Genomic DNA, 19,809 nt, shown 5'->3' on the forward strand with positions numbered 1-19,809 from the left:
ATGGGATGTGGGCGTTGCTGGCGAGGCCAGAATTTATTGCCCATCCCTAATTGCCCTTGAGAAGGTGGTGGTGAGCCGCCTTCTTGAACCACTGCAGTCCGTGTGGTGAAGGTTCTCCCACAGGGCTGTTAGGAAGGGAGTTCCAGGATTTTGACCCAGCGACGATGAAGGAACGGCGATATATTTCCAAGTCGGGATGGTGTGTGACTTGGAGGGGAATGTGCAGGTGATGTTGTTCCCATGTACCTGCTGCTCTTGTCCTTCTAGGTGGTAGAGGTCGCAGGTTTGGGAGGTGCTGTTGAAGAAGCCTTGGCGAGGTGCTGCAGTGCATCCTGTGGATGGTACACACTGCAGCCACTGTGCGCCGGTGGTGAAGGGAGTGAATGTTTAGGGTGGTGGATGGGATACCAATCAAGCGGGCTTCTTTGTCCTGGATGGTGTCGAGCTTCTTGAGTGTTATTTGATATGATATTATGTGGTTTATTATCTTACTGTTAGGCAATGTTAATGTTACTGTTAGTTTATGATGTCATGTTACTGTGATATATAATATTATGTTGATTGAATTTTGTGTAATTGAGATTATTTTTACAATTCAGATCTTCTCCCATCTCTCTCTCTTCGTACTCATGGCCTGAAATGACTCACATCCTCTGTGAGCTGAAACTCACAATTTAAAGCAGGCAATGAACAGGAGTAGTGTGCCTCAGCGTTAACACACAAGAAGTCATATGGAATGCTGAACACATGCTTCTGACTTGTTTGATGTGGGAACCAAGAAGTTAGATCATATTGTTCGGGTTTAAATAAAAAAAATAGATTTATTATGAAAAATAAATTTACACAAAAGTAAACTGATTCCAATGCCAATGTTTCTGAATTCTTGGTCCTTTGTCTTTGTTCCTTTAATTGAGACCTACATGAAGCCAGTCTCTGTGCCCATAGAATGCTATTTTATGGCCATGACATGGAACTGAGTGAACAAAACATATGGTGAAAAGCCTGTCATATATATTGTGAACTGATAGGCCTCTGGGCATATGGCCTTGATCAAGTACCCATCATAGTGATTATCTTGACACTTATCATGTCCTTGCTGACATAGAAATAACAACATTTACATAGCAGCTTTAACAGAAAAACATCACAGAGGTGTAATCAGGTAAAAATGGATGCCAGGTCAAAGAAGGAGATGTTAGGAGGGGTGACCAAAAACTTTATCAAAGAGGTGGGCTCTAAGGAGGAGAGGGAGATGGAGAAGTGGAGGGATTAGAAAGGGAAATACCAGAAATTGCCAGCATGGGGCCTAGATGGCTGACATTTTGGCAGCCAATGATAGGATGATGCACAAAAGACCAGAATCAGAGAAATGCAGAGTTCTGCAAGGGTTTGGAGGAGGTTAGAGATAGGGAATGGCAAAGTCATGAAGCTATTTTAAAAATGAGGATGAGAATGTTAAATTAGAGGCATTGGGGAACAGGGATTAAATGTAGGTTAGCAAAGAAAGGCCTGATAGGTGAGTGGGCCCTGGTGAATGATAAGATAGTGTGGAAAACCATAAAGAAATGCCTGACCAAATTAACTTTCTAATACACCTAAACCATAAAGCTGAAAAGCATGATGGATAAGTTGACCATGTTAGCTGACCAGCTGAATATAATAGAAAGCTTATGTTATTAGTTCTCACTAAAGACACACAGAAGAGCTATTGTCTGCTTATGAGATAACTGTCAGACTAACAGAAATGAATGACCATATAGCCTTGAGACTGAGTACAGAACTGATAATAAAGACAGTTTCTTAGGGGAAAGGCACTTTCCCAGGCCTGTGTTCAAAAATCACGAGGCTGTCATGAGGAACCAGAGGGTGGGTTCCCTATTTTGATTGACTAACCACTTGAACCAATAAAGAATGTATGTGTACGGCCATATTCTACGACAGGTGCGCGTAACTGAATTAACTGTATAAAAGTTAACTGTTTCCTCTGTTCAGTGAAGAGGTTATTCTGCCCATTGTGCAGAATATGCTTCCCTTGTATACAAGCTTCTTTTAATAAATTCTTACTTGTCTGAAAATAAGTGTTTGGAGTTAATGCATTGTATATAATAGGTAATAAAGTTTTCGACAGTTTCTTGGAGGTCCCACCGAGATCGCTTGTGATCCCCAGTAAGTACAGACACAAGTTGTCTGTACGAACCCAGACACACAGCGATTGATAAGTGTATGCATTAACTGACGTGACTAATTCTTCTGTTTGCCTTTAGGAATTGGAAGGCGATCATAGGAAATGTGTTTCGTATAGACAAGGAGAAAAAAAAGGGGGAAGAAAAAAAAGAGAGAGAGTCGCGCGACAGATTACTCGATATTGTCAGCTGCAGTGTTGTAGTAACGGGCTGAGAGAGAGCAATAACGGAGTAGATCTGTGATACTGGTGATACTAGAATGACGTTGAGGTTGCTGTAAGGACCAACAGACGGTCAGCTGCTAGTGGAAAAAAAAGAGGCGCCGGAAAAGAAAAAAAAAAGGTAACCAGGTTACAGGCTTGTTTAAAAAATTCTTAGTGTGAAGTTGTAATTTGGACAAGCGCAGACTAGATGTTGCGTAATTCGGAAAAGTGTGAAATTACAAGTCTGTAGTGGCGACAAACGCAGACTGGTGTGGATGTCGCGGATTCGGAAAAGTGTGAAATTCTGGTTTACCTAAATTAAGTGTTTAGATAGAAACACTAATAGTGTTCCCCCTTCTCAAAAGGAGAAGCACTTAAAGGAAGCAGTGTTCCCCCTTCTCAAAAGGAGAAGCACTGATAGGAAATAGTGTTCCCCCTGCTCAAAGGGAGAAGCACTTTTAAAAAAAATCTTGCGTAAGTCAGCTGATTCAACTAAGTGCAGACGTTTCTCTCACGCACCTAGCCTGGGCTGGTTATTTGGGCCAGGACCCTGGAGTGGGTGTGGAGAACACATGACGTCTTGTCCGATCAGCTGAATTATCAAGTATAGAATTGTGATAGTTAAGATAGGTCTTGATTGTTGTGTAATTACAGTGTGGAGGATTGTATAAACTATAAGCCATGGGCGTCAACGCTAGCAAAATCCCTCCAAAGGGAACACCTGCTGCTTACATGTACAGAAACTTTGGGAAAGAAACAACTGATGAGTTGATAGTTTGGTCAAAATGGACCAAAACTAAGAAATATCCCTTTCCCGAAGATGGTACATTTAATATGGATAGAGTTAAGTGATTAGAAAAATGTTTGAAAGACAGAGACCCGGAAAAGAAAGGTTCTTTTGTTTTCAGTGTACTGTCTCTTTAAAAAGCCTGTCCTTATTGTGAGTGTTGTCTGTCGGTGTTGTGGGCCACGCCCCCTTCTTACGTGTTTTCCTCTTTTGTGTGATGTATCTGTTTAGTCTTGTGTTTAATTCTGAGATTGCTGAATTAAAATTGGAGTTATTGAGGTTAAGTGACCTATTAAATTCTGGTTCTTATAAAATGTGAGCATGTTAAATTCCAGACATGGGATCTTCACAAAAAAAAAATTGGCATTTTGAATTTTTATCTTATGATTGGCTGTGGTTAAAAAAAAATAACAGGACAGATATAAGAAAAAAGCTATCTGGTATCACCGTGATAGGAAAAGTTGGAAAGCTGGAACAGCTCGGAGAGTTGGTTATAATCATACCCACTAAAAGTATGTGAAAAAAAAAGGAGTGAATTGGACAGCAAATTGTACAATTTGCGGAGCGGTGTGAGGGTTGGGGCTGGCCTGGGCGGAGGTTGGTCGCAGCAGTCTGGAGGTGCTGGACTGGCTGTGGGCTGAAAAGTACGATGGGAGATGTTGTTTCCTGGTATGATTTTTTTTTTAAAAAAGAATTTATGTGAAAATTACGTTGACGTATGCTGAGAACGCTGCGTGAATCTGATATCTGGCTCCGTCGTTTTGTTACTGAACAAAAAGTTAACCCCTTCCAAGGACACCGACATCTGTTTTCAATTCACCAAGACAAAATGAGGTTTAATTGTAAAAGAAAAGATAAAGTGCAGATTTAAAGAATTACAAGTTACAGTTGCAGGATGATCTCTGGTTATAAATTAATAAAAAAAAGAGATGGCGATAATGATCATATTGGGTTTTAAATGTCGTCTGAAGGATAAGATTAGGGAAAAGGCTGTTTGCAAAGCTAAAGCAGAGTCTGAAAAGAAAGTAAAGAAGCTGCAAGCAAACAAGTTGGTTAATAAGAAACATTGGAGAAAACACTATGATTAAAATAAATCTCAAAAAAAGTGTGCAAAATATATAGTGTAAAGCAATCCACAAATGTAAAAAAAATCAGTCAAACCTGTGTGAAGAGAAATTTTGAAGGTGGAATGTGGAAACGTAATCTCAGAGGGAGAAGTATCAAATTACTGCTACCATGAGAGCCAGTTAATGTTAACCCCTTCCATCCCAAGAAGCCAGACTGTCATGCCAAGAGCAGTTCAAACAGATAGAAATGACCCAATCAGGTGAGAACTGTCTGAGGTTTGCCCAGAACACAGGTGAACATGAGGTAACAATTGGTATAGGTTATATATTATTAAAATTGACCCAATTACTCGGAAATGCCAAAGGCTACAATTGACTGAGATATAAGTTTCCACACAGACAATGCTACAGTGAAAAAAAAATTGATAAGAAAGGTGAATATAAAACAAATCGTATGAAGAGAAAGCATAGGTTGGACAATTGGAAGTCCATTACTTGAGCTATGTACTGACACAGGGTACTAAATGGCTATCAGTTTTACCCCGCCACAGTATGATAAGGAAGTTCGACAAGTTCTGGGGCTATTCAATTTTATTTGAAACTATTCACGAATAGTAGCTCCAATACAAGATCTGACCAAAGAGGGGAGACCTTCCCTGACAAATTATATAACTCGCATTGAGAATGCTAAGAAAACTCAACAATTATATCAACACCTCCTAACTCAAGTGTTAAAACAAAGCGCGACATGGAATGGAGGTGGACATCGTAAAAGAGATAGACAAATATGGAGACGTAAAAGATCTGTGATAAATGATATAGCAACTGCCTTTAATACGGGTGCCTCAGTTGTTAACACCATTGATTTGGCAACATTAGATCAAAAGGTCAGAGATTTAGGGTCTCGCATTAAAGATATATTTAAAAATAAATGAAAATACAGATAAGGAATTGTCTGAGGATCAAATGCTGACCATACATTTGCAAAGGATAGCTACAGTGCTAGAAACACATGCCCAAACCATTAATAAATTAATAAAAGAGGAATATAACGTATCTTAGCAGGCGGCTGCTAATGACATCTGCAGTACATATGGTAACTGGATTGTGGAACAGACACGAGAGAACCTAGCCCAGATACAGGCAGGGGAAGTACCCTTATGAATAACGAATCAACAAACTGAGGGTGAACCTGACCTGTGGACATGATGGAGGTGGTACCTCCAAGCGGCTGTTAGCAAACAAGAACATCACCCCTTGCCAATTCAGGGCAATGGTGCGGGTGTACCCCACTCAAGTGGAGTGTAAACCTGACGGAGGAGGGCTCCTAGTGTTGGTACTAGTAATACCGGTGATGGCACCCGAAACCCAGGGACGAGAGGTGTAACAAGTACAGAATATTGGGGTAGTGAAGGACCGAATGCACATATCCCATCACAATATGTTACCATATGCTAAAAAAAAAATTAAAGGAAATTTGGCTGGAACAAAATTAAAGGGATGTGTTACGAGACATACTGTCACTGTATGTCCACATAGTATTGGACACAGCCCAGAAGCACAGTGTGGGTTTAACAATACCGGTACCAATCAGGATATTAACTGTACCATGGAGGCCCTAGGGGCGGATCTAAAACCCACTCAAGTGGCATATGCCGGAGAGGGCGAATACTGTGTTACAACTAATTTGAAAACGTTTAAATATGCCAATCTAACTTGTGATATTTTAAGTCCAGAGTTCTGCTTCATTCCTGAAGTCCCGGTTCGGATTGGACCTGAGGAACTGGTAGAGATACACCGGCATAACCTCACCACCTTACAAGTTTCTGAGGATATCAAAAAGGACTTAAAAGAATATCAGGACACATTTGGGTATCTGACACCCCTGTTGCCTAAATACTTGAAAGCATTGCGAATGGAGATACGCCTCTCCCAGAAGGTTTATTATAACCTACAACAGGACAATAAAAATATTAAGCATGACATTGACCAAATTAAAGTCACCACTTGATGAGATGACCTCTGGAATTGGGGACTGAATATACAGATCCATCCTCAGATTAGATTAATTTCACTTGTATTAATCGTAGTGCAGTTTGTTGCAATATGATTGTCTTCCCTTTTACATGCACCTTACCGCTGGGGTAAGGTGCATGTAAAAGGGAAGACAATCATAGTTTGATAGGATTATCAGATGCTCTGCCTCTCTTCCACCCGGACTGGTGGCCAACACGAAGGGAACCTGGTTAAGATGAGGTACAGCATCTAAGAGGATATTATAGGGATAAAAATTTGGATTAAGGGATATAAAGGGGTGGGTCCCAATCTAGAGTTCAAAGGTCAGGCCTAGTAGTTGATTAATTAACCCATAAATCCCCATACAAGGACCCCGGCGGTGGCGTACCAGAAAAAAAAACCTGACTGATTAATTAAACTGTTATAAGAGACTGTTGCAGCATGGCATGTCCTAAACTTTTAAATCATATGAGAATAATTGGCTTGGCATGCCTGATCGTGTGGGTGGGAACTGGCATAAAACCTGCTACAACCCCTGCTGCAAGTAGACTCAATCGTGTTTCAAGGGAACTGCATGTCAATACTTTTTTATACATGTCATATATGTATGTAAAGCATCAAGGTATCTCTCGTTGCTGGGTGTGCTCACATATCCCAATTCAATCCAAGGGAGGCATTCCACTCAGACCAGTCCCCCTAACTTCCCAAGAAATAGCGGAGTGGGTAATAAATCAAATTGAAATTAATGGGAACAGAATGCGAGATAGTGGCTGGATGAGTGCGAGAACAAGTAAGACAATGTTTGTGAGAACGCAATGGAAGGAGTACACAATCACAACAAAATGTGAATCCAAATTTCGGGGGTGGTACCAACCTAATTACGATCGGACCCATAAACCTCCTTTTCTAATCCTTACAAATACACCAAGAACTAATGGAGCAATATGTTTGAGTATGAATTCAGTAGGGGGTGATGTAATGGGATGGAGTAATTGCACTCAGTATATAAATATGACAGAAACCAGCATCAGTGGTACCATCAGATGGAAGCCTTGCACAGGTGGCCAAATTTACATAGATAGAATAAACGTAAAGAATTCCCCTGCAATTACTGCGTATAATGAAACCTACTTTATTTGTGGCCACAATGCATACCCATGGTTGCCTCAAAAATGGACAGGATCATGTTACTTGGGATATGTGATCCCATATGTCCAACACTCATCATCCCTGCCTCGATATCCTGCTGAGCAACGAGTAAAGAGGGTAATTACTGAGGCTGACCGATTCTGGGCCATTGCTTTCCCTAGGTGGGGAGTGAGCATGGCCACCAGAGAAATTATTAAATTAGCCAAAATCTGGGAAATAGTTGCTAATGATATGGCAGAAGCCTTAAAGGAAATAAGCGCAGAAATGATAGCCATTCGTACAGTCACCTTACAAAACCGTATGGCCATTGATTACCTATTGGCAGAAAAAAGAGGAACATGCGCACTAATTGGATCTGAATGTTGTACCTACATACCTGATAGTTCAGGGAATATTACTGATTTGGCCGATCACATTCAAAGGGAAGTTGAGAAATTCAAGCAGCCCCCTTCATTCACTCTTTGGGGCTGGGCAACAGGATGGCTGGGTTCTATTGGGACTTCTCTAGTTCAGGGACTAGTCATATTTGTTGTTATAATTCTTATAGCCTATTGCTTTGTCAAATGCTGCTGTGTTATGATGTCCAATCTGGGTACACATATAGCGCCCACAAATTTGATGGTGCAAGTCGGGGTGACACAGGATGAGGTGCAGGAGGAGTTTGAACGTCTGGGTGGAATAATGCTCTATTAGAGTATTGTCCTTTTATATTTATATATATATATATATATATATATATATAGGACAAAAGGGGGGAATGTGGAAAACCATAAAGAAATGCCTGACCAAATTAACTTTCTAATATACCTAAACCATAAAGCTGAAAAGCATGATGAAGAAGTTGACCATGTTAGCTGACCAGCTGAATATAATAGAAAGCTTATGTTATTAGTTCTCACTAAAGACACACAGAAGAGCTATTGTCTGCTTATGAGATAACTGTCTGACTAACAGAAATGAATGACCATATAGCCTTGAGACTGAGTACAGAACTGATAATAAAGACAGTTTCTTAGGGGAAAGGCACTTTCCCAGGCCTGTGTTCAAAAATCACGAGGCTGTCATGAGGAACCAGAGGGTGGGTTCCCTATTTTGATTGACTAACCACTTGAACCAATAAAGAATGTATGTGTACGCCCATATTCTACGACAGGTGCACGTAACTGAATTAACTGTATAAAAGTTAACTGTTTCCTCTGTTCAGTGAAGAGGTTATTCTGCCCATTGTGCAGAATATGCTTCCCTTGTATACAAGCTTCTTTTAATAAATTCTTACTTGTCTGAAAATAAGTGTTTGGAGTTAATGCATTGTATATAATAGGTAATAAAGTTTTCGACAATAGGGGCAGCAGAGTTTTGAATGAGCTGAAGTTTAGGGAGAGTGACGGATGGGAGATCGACCGGGGGGCAGTGGAATGGTTGAGTCTGCAGGTGACAAAGGCATGGTTTCAGCAACACATCAGCTAAAACAGGAGCAGAGGCAGGCAGCGTGATGGAGGTGAAAGTAGACAGTCTTTGTGATGGAGAGGATATGGGGCTAGCAGATCAGTTCAGGGTCAACTAGTTCTCTGAGGTTAAGAACAGTCAGGTCCAACCTGAGACAGTGGCCAAGGAGGGGGATGCAATTGATGACAAGCGTACCGTGTTTGTGGTGGGGAGCCGAAGACAATGGCTTCCGTCTTCCCAATGGTTAATTGGAGAAAATTGTGGCTCATCCAAGACTGGATGTCGAACAAGGATTCTGAAAGTACAGAGGCAGTGGAGGCGTTCAGAGTGATGCTGGGGTGGTAAGAGCTGGTGGAGTGGTAGAGCTGGGTGACATCAGCTTATGTGTGCAAGCTGACCCCATGTCTTTGGACAACATCGCCAAAGGGTGGCATGTAGATGAGGAAAAGCAGGGAGCCAAGGACATGTCATTGGAGGAGTCCAGAGGTAATGGGTTGGGAAGAGAAGCCATTGCTGGAGATGCTCTGGCTATGATCAGATAGTTAACAGCCCACACACAAAGTGTACTGCACATCCATCACTCCCCATCCTCGTCAAGCTCTACTATGCCCCAGTGAATTGACTTAAAAATTTTGATCAAATCTCTAATTCATATCTCTCCATTTCCTTACTCCATCCTCCCATATAGATATCCTTTAGCTTTCTATCCATGCCTGTACTCGCTATTCCTCTAACACTGGTGCAACTCCCTCTCGCCTTTGCCTCATGTCACGCCTTCCTCCGTTCTATCATTCAGTCTATGGTAGTCCCTCCCTACTACCCTTTCCACCTCCCCTTCTGGTTTCAAAACCCTCTTCGGTAAAGTGGGGGAAGGAGGTGCTCCTTTGCTTTGCCTTGCTTTTTCTAACTTTTTCCGCAGAGCAGCGGTGGACCTGAACAGCAGCAGACCGAGAACAGGGATAAAAGCAGCAGCAGACCTGCAACAAGAGAAAACTGAAGTCTGATGTTACAAGTGAGGCAGGTAAGTGATTGGCAGTGACTGTGGGCTAAGTTTTAAGTTAATATATAGCATATAACTAAATTTTAAAAACTAAACTTAATTAAATTAATTAAATAAATTAAATGAGGTAAATAATTTGATTAACACTAAACTAATTAATTAAATAAATAAAATAATGGGAGACCAGGAGATGTGTTGCTGCTGCAATATGTGGGAGCTTGTGGACATTTTTGTCCAGGGCGACCACATCTGCAATAAGTGTCTGCAGCTCGAGGAACTTCGGTTTCGAGTTGAGGAGCTGGAGTCCGAGCTGCAGACATTGCAAGACTGTAGGGAGGGTACGGTACGGTAGCATAGTGGTTATGTTACTGGACTAGTAATCCAGAGGCCTGGACTAAAATCCAGAGTCATGAGTTCCAATCCCGCCACGGCAGCTGGCGAATTTAAAATTAATTAATTTAATTCAATTAATTAAATAAAATCTGGAATTAAATTACTAGTATCAGTAATGATGGCCATGAAACTACCGGGTTGTCGTAAAAACCCATCTGGTTCACTTATGTCCTTCAGGGAAGGAAACCTGCCGTCCTTACCCGGTCTGGCCGACATGTGACTCCAGACCCACAGCAATGTGGTTGATTCTTAATTGCCCTCTGAAATGGCCGAGCAAGCCACTCAGTTGTAAAATCTCGCGACGAAAAGTCATAATAAGAATAAAACCGGACGGACCACGAGGCACCGGACACGACAACAGCAAACCAAGCCCAGTCGACCCTGCAAGGTCCTCCTGACAAACATCTGGGGACTTGCACCAAAATTGGGAGAGCTGTCCCACAGACCAGTCAAGCAACAGCCTGACATAGCCAGACTCACAGAATCATACCTTTCAGCTAACGTCCCAGACTCTTCCATCACCATCCCTGGGTATGTCCTGTCCCACCGGCAGGACAGACCCACCAGAGGTGGCGGTACAGTGATATACAGTCAGGAGGGAGTGGCCCTGGGAGTCCTCAACATTGACTCTGGACCCCATGAAATCTCATGGCATCAGGTCAAACATGGGCAAGGAAACCTCCTGCTGATTACCACCAACCGTCCTCCCTCAGCTGATGAATCAGTCCTCCTCCATGTTGAGCACCACTTGGAGGAAGCACTGAGGGTAGCAAGGGCACAAAATGTACTCTGGGTGGGGGACTTCAATGTCCATCACCAAGAGTGGCTCGGTAGCACCACTGCTGGCCGAGTCCTGAAGGACATAGCTGCCAGAGTGGGCCTGCGGCAGGTGGTAATCGAACCAACACGAGGGAAAAACTTACTTGACCTCGTCCTCACCAATCTACCTGTCGCAAACGCATCTGTCTATGATAGTATGGGTAGGAGTGACCACCACACAGTCCTCGTGGAGATGAAGTCCCGTCTTCACACTGAGGACACCATCCAACGTGTTGTGTGGCACTACCACCGTGCTAAATGGGTTAGATTCAGAACAGATCTAGCAGCTCAAAACTGGGCATCCATGAGGCGCTGTGGGCCATCAGCAGCAGAATTGTATTCCAGCACAATCTGTAACTTCATGGCCCGGCATATTCCTCATTCTACCATTACCAACAAGCCAGGGGATCAACGCTGGTTCAATGAGGAGTGTAGAAGAGCATGCCAGGAGCAGCACCAGGCGTACCTAAAAATGAGGTGCCAACCTGGTGAAGCTACAACTCAGGACTACATGCATGCTAAACAGCGGAAACAACATGCTATAGACAGAGCTAAGCCATTCCACAACCAACGGATCAGATCAAAGCTCTGCAGTCCTGCCACATCCAGTCGTGAATGGTGGTGGACAATTAAACAACTAACGGGAGGAGGAGGCTCTGCAAACATCCCCATCCTCATTGACGGCGGAGTCCAGCACGTGAGTGCAAAAGACAAGGCTGAAGCGTTTGCAACCATCTTCAGCCAGAAGTGCCGAGTGGATGATCCATCTCGGCCTCCTCCCGATATCCCCACCATCACGGAAGCCAGTCTTCGGCCAATTCGATTCACTCCACGTGATATCAAGAAACGGCTGAGTGCACTGGATACAGCAAAGGCTATGGGCCCCGACAACATCCCAGCTACAGTGCTGAAGACTTGTGCTCCAGAACTAGCTGCGCCTCTAGCCAAGCTGTTCCAGTACAGCTACAACACTGATATCTACCCGACAATGTGGAAAATTGCCCAGGTATGTCCTGTCCACAAAAAGCAGGACAAATCCAATCCGGCCAATTACCGTCCAATCAGTCTACTCTCAATCATCAGCAAAGTGATGGAAGGTGTCGTCGACAGTGCTATCAAGCGGCACTTACTCACCAATAACCTGCTCACCGATGCTCAGTTTGGGTTCCGCCAGGACCACTCGGCTCCAGACCTCATTACAGCCTTGGTCCAAACATGGACAAAAGAGCTGAATTCAAGAGGTGAGGTGAGAGTGACTGCCCTTGACATCAAGGCAGCATTTGACCGAGTGTGGCACCAAGGAGTCCTCGTAAAATTGAAGTCAATGGGAATCAGGGGGAAAACTCTCCAGTGGTTGGAGTCATACCAAGCACAAAGGAAGATGGTAGTAGTTGTTGGAGGCTAATCATCTCAGCCCCAGGACATTGCTGCAGGAGTTCCTCAGGGCAGTGTCCTAGGCCCAAACATCTTCAGCTGCTTCATCAATGACCTTCCCTCCATCATAAGGTCAGAAATGGGGATGTTCGCTGATGACTGCACAGTGTTCAGTTCCATTCGCAACCCCTCAAATAATGAAGCAGTCCGAGCCCGCATGCAGCAAGACCTGGACAACATCCAGGCTTGGGCTCATAAGTGGCAAGTAACATTCGCGCCAGATAAGTGCCAGGCAATGACCATCTCCCACAAGAGAGAGTCTAACCACCTCCCCTTGACATTCAATGGCATTACCATCGCCGAATCCTCCACCATCAACATCCTGGGGGTCACCATTGACCAGAAACTTAACTGGACCAGCCATATAAATACTGTGGCTACGAGAGCAGGTCAGAGGCTGGGTATTCTGCGGCGAGTAACTCACTTCCTGACTCCCCAAAGCCTTTCCACCATCTACAAGGCACAAGTCAGGAGTGTGATGGAATACTCTCCACTTGCTTGGATGAGTGCAGCTCCAACAACACTCAAGAAGCTCGACACCATCCAAGATAAAGCAGCCCGCTTGATTGGCACCCCATCCACCACCCTAAACATTCACTCCCTTCACCACCGGCGCACTGTGGCTGCAGTGTGTACCATCCACAAGATGCACTGCAGCAACTCGCCAAGGCTTCTTTGACAGCACCTCCCAAACCCGCGACCTCTACCACCTAGAAGGACAAGAGCAGCAGGCAAATGGGAACACCACCACCTGCATGTTCCCCTCCAAGTCACACACCATCCCGACTTGGAAATATATCGCCGTTCCTTCATCATTGCTGGGTCAAAATCCTGGACCTCCCTCTCCAACAGCCCTGTGGGAGAACCTTCACCACACGGACTGCAGGGTTCAAGAAGGCGGCTCACCACCACCTTCTCAAGGCAATTAGGGATGGGCAATAAATGCTGGCCTCGCCAGCGACGCCCACATCCCGTGAACGAATAAAAAAAAAAGAAAGCTACCTGGACCTTTTGCTCCAGGAGGCAGCAACACCCCTTAGATTAAGTACTTTAGAATTGACGTGGTCAGGGCCAGAAGGGTGTGACTGCGAGTGAGGCAGGTACGGGGATCCAGGAGGTAGTATTACAGGAGCCTCAGTCCCTGCACTTGTCCAATAGATTCGAGGTTCTTGCAACCCTTGTGGACAAGTGTGGGGACTGCGGGGAGGACGAGCAAACTGACCACGGCTGAAGGCTATGTTGTCTACCACGGTTAAGGACATCTCCTCCGGGCTGGAGAAGAACTTGGAGTGGGAGGGAGAGGATCCAGTTGTCGTGGTCCACGTAGGTACCAACGACATAGGTAGGGCTAAGAGAAAGGTTCTGCTGAGAGAGTTTGAGCATCTAGGGATTAAATTAAAAAGCAGAACCACAAATGTAATAATCTCTGGATTATTACCTGAGCCACGCACAAATTGGCACAGGGTAAATAAGATCAGAGAGATGAATGCATGGCTCAAAGATTGGTGTGGGAGAAGTGGGTTTCGATTCAGGGGGCACTGGCACCAATACTGGGGAAAGAGAGAGCTGTTCCTTTGGGACAGATTACACCTGAACCATGCTGGGACTAGAGTTCTAGCGAATCAAATAACTAGGGAGGCTTTAAACTAAATAAGTGGGGGGAGGATTTCGGTGGAGAGAAATTTAGAATGCTAAAGAGAAAAGTGCAGGAAAGTGATTGGGGTAAGGATAACCAGATTGTGTCAGGAAGGGACAGAGCGTATAAACAAAAGAGTGCACTAACAAATAGGGTCCGGGTAAGAAAAAATGGTAATAAGACAAATAGGGCCATAGTACAAAAAAATGTTAAGATGTCTGAAAATGTTAAAAAGACAAATCTAAAGGCACTGTATCTGAATGCACGAAGCATTCGTAATAAGGTACACGAATTAACAGCACAAATAGATGTAAACGGATACGATATATTTGCGATTACAGAGACATGGCTGCAGGGTGACCAAGGCTGGGAGCTGAATATCCAAGGGTATTCGATATTTAGAAAGGACAGGCATGAAGGAAAAGGAGGTGGGATGGCGTTGTTAGTAAAGGATGAAATCAGAGCAATAGTGAGAAAAGATATTGGCTCAGAAAATCAAGATGTAGAATCAGTCTGGGTGGAGTTAAGAAGCACCAAGGGGCAGAAAACACTGGTGGGAGTTGTCTATAGGCCTCCAAACAGTAGTGGTAATGTAGGGGACGGCATCAAAGAGGAAATTAGAGATGCATGTAACAAGGGTACTACAGTAATCATGGGTGACTTTAATTTATATATAGACTGACCAAACCAAATTAGCAATAATACTGTGGAGGATGAATTCCTGGAGTTTAAACGAGATGGTTTTTTTAGACCAGTACATTAAGGAGCCAATGAGGGAACAGGCTATCCTAGATTGGGTATTGTGCAATGAGAAGGGGTTAATTAATAATTTTGTTGTGCAGAGTCCTTCAGAGAAGAGTGACCATAACATGATAGAATTCTTCATTAAGATAGAAAGTGAAGTAGTCCAATCCGAAACTAGGGTCCTAAATCTAAACAAAGGAAACTATAAAGGTATGAGGAGTGAGTTGGCTATGATAGATTGGGAAGCTCCATTAAAAGGCATGAGCGTGGCTAGGCAATGGCTAACATTTCAGGATCGAAAGCATGAATTGCAACAGTTATACATTCCTTTCTAGCACAAAATCATAAAAGGAAAAGTGGCCCAACCATGGCTAACAAAAGAAATTAAGGATAGTATTAGATCCAAAGAGGAGTCATTTAAAGTTGCCAGAAAAAGTAGCAAGCCTGAGGATTGGGAGCAGTTTAGAATTCAGCAAAAAAGGACCAGGAGATTGATTAAGAGGGGAAAAATAGAGCATGAGAGTAAACTTGCAAGGAACATAAAAGCGAACTGTAAAAGCTTCTACAAGTATGTAAAAAGAAAAAGATTAGTGAAGACAAATGTAGGTCCCTTACAGTCAGAAACGGGAGAATTTATAATGGGGAACAAGGAAATGGCAGAGCAATTAATCAAATACTTTGGTTCTGTCTTCACGGAAGAGGACACAAATAACTTCCCAGAGATGCTAGGGAACCAAGGGACTAGTGAGAAGGAGGAATTAAAGGAAATTAGTATTAGTAAAACAATAGTGCTGGAGAAATTAATGGGACTGAAAGCCGATAAATCCCCAGGACCTGATAATCTGCATCCCAGAGTACTAAAAGAGGTAGCCATGGAAATAATGGATGCATTGGTTGTCATCTTCCAAAAGTCTATAGATTATGGAACGGTTCCTGCAGATTGAAGGGTGGCAAATGTAACCCCACTATTTAAAAAAGGAGGGAGAGAGAAAATAGGGAACTACCGACTGGTTAGCTTAAAATCAGTAGTAGGGAAAATGCTAGAGTCTATTATAAAGGATTTGATAACAGGACATTTAGAAAATATCAATGGGATTCGACAAAGTCAACGTGGATTTATGAAAGGGAAATTGTGTTTGACAAACTTGCTGGAGTTTTTTGAGGATGTAACTGGTAGACTAGAAAAGGGAGAACAGTGGATGTGGTTTATTTGGATTTTCAGAAGGCCTTTGATAAAGTCCCACATAAGAGGTTAGTGTGCAAAGTAAAACACATGGGATTGATGGTAATATAATGGCATGGATTGAAAATTGGTTAACAGGCAGGAAACAGAGAGTAGGAATAATTGGATCTTTTTCGGGGTGTCAGGTGGTGACTAGTGGGATACCGCAGGGATCAGTGCTTGAGCCCCAGCTAGTCACAATATATATCAATGATTTGGATGAGGGAACCAAATGTAATATTTCTAAGTTTGCTGATGACACAAAACTAGGTGGGATCGTGAATTGTGAGGAGGATGCAAAGAGGCTTCAAGGCGATTTAGATAAGTTGAGTGAGTGGGCAAATATATGGCAGATGCAGTATAATGTGGATAAATGTGAAGTTATCCACTTCGGAAGAAAAATCAGAAAGGCAGAGTATTATTTAAATGGTGATAGATTGGGAAATGTTGATTTACAAAGAGACCTGGGTGTCCTTGTACACCAGTCAATGAAAGCAAACATGCAGATGCAGCAAGCAGTTAGGAAGGCAAATGGTATGATGTTGGCCTTCATTGCAAGAGGATTTGAGTATAGGAGCAAGGATGTCTTACTACAGTTATACAGGGCCTTGGTGAGACCATACCTGGAGTATTGTGTGCAGTTTTGGTCTCCTTACCTAAGAAAGGATATACTTGCCGTAGAGGGAGTGCAGCGAAGGTTCACCAGACAGATTCCTGGGATGGCAGGACTGTCGTATGAGGAGAGATTGGGTTGACTCGGCCTGGATTCACTCGAGTTTAGAAGAATGAGAGGGGATCTCATTGAAACATATAAAATTCTGACAGGGCTAGACAGACTGGATGTAGGGAGGATGTTTCCCCTGGCTGGGGGGGGTCTAGAACGAGGGGTCACAGTCTCAGGGTACATGGTAGGACACTTAGGACTGAGATGAAGAGAAATTTCTTCGCTCAGAGGGTGGTGAACCTGTGGAATTCTCTACCACAGAAAGGTGTGGAGACCAAGTCACTGAATATATTTAAGAAGGAGCTAGATAGATTTCTAGACACAAAAGGCATCAAGGGGTATTGGGAGAGAGTGGGAATATGCTACATGCTATTGAGATAGAGGATCAGCCATGATCATACTGAATGGTGGAGCAGGCTCGAAGGGCCGAATGGCCGACTCCTGCTCCTATTTTCTATGTTTCCATGTTTCTATGTTTCCAAAATCCTTCTCTCTGACTGATCCTATGACCATCACATCATGTCCCTCTCTCCTTTCTTTTCTTCTTGGTTTCTACTTTGAGACATCTTCCAGTGCACAAAGAATGCTGTAGAGCTTAAAGCTGCTATTTCTTTTTGTTTGTCCAAGTCTCACCGTGTGAAATAGAAGCTCTGACTGTATCTAAAATCATATACTCTGTGCTTTAGCCCACTCTGAGCAGTTTACTACCTCTGCCTTTAGAAAAATACATGAAATAGCTTAGTTTATTCAGAAAAGCTCATTCTACTCCAAGTCCAAAGTTATTTGGGTTGGGCTGCTTCAAGCTAATCCAAAAATGCCCTAAGCAGAATCTATGTACAGAGATAAGTGTGTGTCGGCATTGATATTTTACCTCACAGTTGGACAGCATTTTCAGCTGCACCTGTGCATTCTAAGAATGTGTAGTATTTAGGATTCTCCAACATGCAATCTGTGCATCAAGGTAGAAGTTGAAAGGTAGAAAGGTATATTCCCTCACCCTCAAAGATTTTGAGAGTTTATTTTACTTTTACCAAAAACTTGGAAGGAAACTAGAGATTGAATGCTGAAAGTTCTGTTACTTCGAATCTTACAGCATAGGAGGAGGCTGCTTGAAAGAGCTATCCAATTAGTCCCATTTACCCGCTCTTTCACCAAGGCCCTGCAATTTTTTCCTTGTCAAGTTGGAGCAGTTCATAATAGCAAGCAGCGGTGAACAGCAGTTCCTGTGATTATGGTTTTTCCCTTGGTTAAGCAAGAGGACAGTGATTGATTGTTTATTGAGAATTTTTTTTGGTCACTTGTCCATCATTCTGTTAAAAAAAATCTCTCCTGAATAATTTCTGAAGCTTAAGTTTTTTTTATATATAAATAGCAATATTGGAAACTACAGAAACCATGAACTTTGAAGGCTTGATAAGGTTCATTTATGGAAACTCACTTCATTGGGGCTGATTTTCATTTGCCTACCTCCCTGTTTTTCAGTGTGAATGGAGCAGTAGCGGGATGAAAATTGAAAAATAAAAATCAGCAATTTATTGCCAGGGGTCCGTCCATTCTGATTTTTTGGGTAGACCTCAATTTTGGTGGTCAGTGCTCCCTACATGATGGCTCCTCAGAATCCAATCCCTCCATCCCCATAATCGTTAGGGTTGCTCTCTTCTGAATCCTTTCAATAGCTGCAATATCATTTTTGTACTGTAACAACCAGAACTGCACATATTATTCGAAGTGCAGTCGCACCAATGATTTATAAAGTGGCAGGATTACCTCATTATATCGACTCAATATTGACCACCTTATACATCGCAACATCTGATTTGCTTTACTCACTGCCACCGAGCATTGTTGCAATAGCTTCAATTTATTGTCAATCAGGCCCCCCTAATTTTCCATGCATATTATTTTCTTTCCATTTAGGTAATAGTCCCTTCCTGGATTTTGTGTCCCCATGTGAAGCACTTGGCACTTCTCTACATTGAATTTTATCTGTCACCTGTCTTCCCAATTCCCAAGTATATTCAAATCCAATTGTAGCTTATCCTGGTCAGCTTTGGCATCTACCACCTTCATTTCCTTGATCTGCAAATTTAGTTATTGTGCTTATGACTCCTAGTTCTAGATCATTTATAAAGATATTATACAAAAGAGGTCCCAAAACAGATCTCTGTAGGACCCCACTGGAAACATTCTCCCAGGCTGACGACAATCCCTGTATCACCACCCTCTACTGGTTAACCAATTATGTATCCATTGTAAAATACTTCCACTGATTCCTGCTTTCTTTATTTTCAGTACCAGCCTTTACAGAGAAACTGTATCAAAGACCTTTCTAAAATCCAAATATAACACATCCACTACCTTATCCCTATCGAGCTCCTCTCTCACACCCTCAAAGAAAACCAATCAATTAGATTGGCAAGACTTTCCATTCATGAACCCATATTGGCTGTCTTCATTTAAACAAACATTCCTTACCAGTGATAAGACAGCTAGCAAGTTATTTCTTCCTTTCATTACAACCTTATTCATTTGTTAAGTAACTCTGTATTATTTGTTATTACAATTGCTAGGTAACCATGTCCATAACTATTTACAGTATATCTATTAATTTATACTCAATGTTTAAATTAAAGTAGTGATAATTGTGGTTTGTAGTCAATATATAGTTATCAGTACATTATTTGTTGTCTGACTTCTTCGGTAATTTGGCAAGAAAGGGTTAGTTTATTCACTCAGTAACTTGTGAGTCTCCTAATTCAGGGTTGGTGAGGTAAATTCAAAATCGATCAGAACTGGGTGAAGTGAGACAGCTCTCCGAGTCAAATTTAGACAACATTCACTCTTAGGTCTAAGGTGGGCGGTAAAGCCCAGATGATTCCTTAGTGAGGAGTGAAATGAGGGGGATTAAGGATTCGTTTGATTCCTTGGCATATATTTGTTGGAAACCGAGCCTAGTATTTTACAATGTGAGGGTTTTTTATGATAT

The 19,809-nt window shown here is 42.7% G+C and overlaps 1 long non-coding RNA gene across 2 annotated transcripts in view; it reads left to right on the forward strand.

Annotated features, from left to right (window-relative positions):
* Positions 1-19,809, forward strand: part of LOC137321155 (uncharacterized) — a 224,104-nt gene that overhangs the window by 34,481 nt on the left and 169,814 nt on the right. The window contains exon 3 of one of the 2 annotated variants that reach the window (XR_010962724.1): positions 600-2,064. The exons of the other annotated variant lie outside the window; for it this stretch is intronic. This is a non-coding gene — a long non-coding RNA (uncharacterized lncRNA). Of the gene's footprint in view, positions 1-599; positions 2,065-19,809 lie in introns of those variants that run through there. 2 annotated transcript variants of the gene reach the window in all.

Source organism: Heptranchias perlo, chromosome 4, assembly GCF_035084215.1.
Source record: "Heptranchias perlo isolate sHepPer1 chromosome 4, sHepPer1.hap1, whole genome shotgun sequence".
In the NCBI taxonomy this organism is placed as follows: domain Eukaryota; kingdom Metazoa; phylum Chordata; class Chondrichthyes; order Hexanchiformes; family Hexanchidae; genus Heptranchias; species Heptranchias perlo.